This window comes from Limulus polyphemus, unplaced genomic scaffold, assembly GCF_000517525.1.
Source record: "Limulus polyphemus unplaced genomic scaffold, Limulus_polyphemus-2.1.2 Scaffold7835, whole genome shotgun sequence".
In the NCBI taxonomy this organism is placed as follows: Eukaryota; Metazoa; Arthropoda; class Merostomata; order Xiphosura; family Limulidae; genus Limulus; species Limulus polyphemus.
This window is the reverse complement of record NW_013673445.1, coordinates 30,498-31,740: the sequence shown is the minus strand read 5'-3', so window position 1 is coordinate 31,740 and position 1,243 is coordinate 30,498.

Here is a 1,243-nt window from a genome sequence, read left to right as displayed (position 1 = left end):
TATTTTGGGTGTGTGAGAGGGATTCGAACCCGCGACCCTCAGAATGCGAGTCGAGTGCCTTAACCACCTGGACATGCCGGGCCAACTTGAAAAAAAAGTAATAGAATTCAAATTAGTACATAACACGCCGAAACCGATATTACGTCAAAAATGTATAATGTTGAAATCCTTCTGATTAAGGTTTCTTGAATAGATGTTGACTAGATATTATCACAAAAATATATGGATTTGTTTAGGATTTTATCTTTTCCTAAATCGTTTCTTGGTTTTATTGCATTTACTAATTTGATAAGCTTGGATGGAACTGGAAATTGATGCTTATATTTGACAAGCACTTGCGTTTCGCGCCCTCTCGTGTATAAACTGTGACGTTAAAATAATAATTTTTAATAGTACAGCAGGCCTTTCCAATGTGCATGAACTTAAAACTGGGCAACTATAATTTTATGTTATATATTTTATTTCTTCTCATGGGAAAAAGAAACAAAGAAATACCTGTTTTTTATCTTGAGAAATAAAAACCTAAAACACTTTTTCATGTTTTCCTTTTCTTCAAACAAATGTATAAAATTTAAGAGGAAATTAGACTTTACAACACGACAAAAGTGACAGAATAGAAAACGGGTTGGTACTGCTATTGTACATTATGTAGTACTAAACTATTATACAATACTTATTTAACGACAAAACCAATAAACTGTTATTAACTCTAATCAGCGGGCAATTAATAGACAGGAGCATTTAATCCATTAATCATATTTGTTAGAAGCGCCCGTTTCGGAGATTTTAGACAAACCCACCAATAACAAAACGACAGCAACTTATCTTCTACAAGCACGTGTCTTTAAATCAGAAGGCCTAGGCCTTCTTAGCACAGGGAACTGTCATAGATGGAGAAACCATGTAGACAGGTATCCCCCGCTTCGTGCAGATGTATACCTGCTATATGGTCGCGTTCTACCGTGTATATTTGAGGAATTTCTCCGGGTAAAGTTCTGGGGGTCATATCCCCTGATCCCCATATTTAGTTCTTCTATGAACTTTAACCCCCCCCCCCTTACCGATAACCTTTACTTCTACCGCCTGTGTATAGTAGAAAAAATAAAACATTTGTAATACTTTGTTATTGGTAGAATGGCATATTGTTCTGATACGTCCAATCGGGTATTTTTCAGATATATTGTTCCAATACGTCCAATCGGGTATTTTTCAGATGTATTGTTCCAATACGTCCAATCTGGTA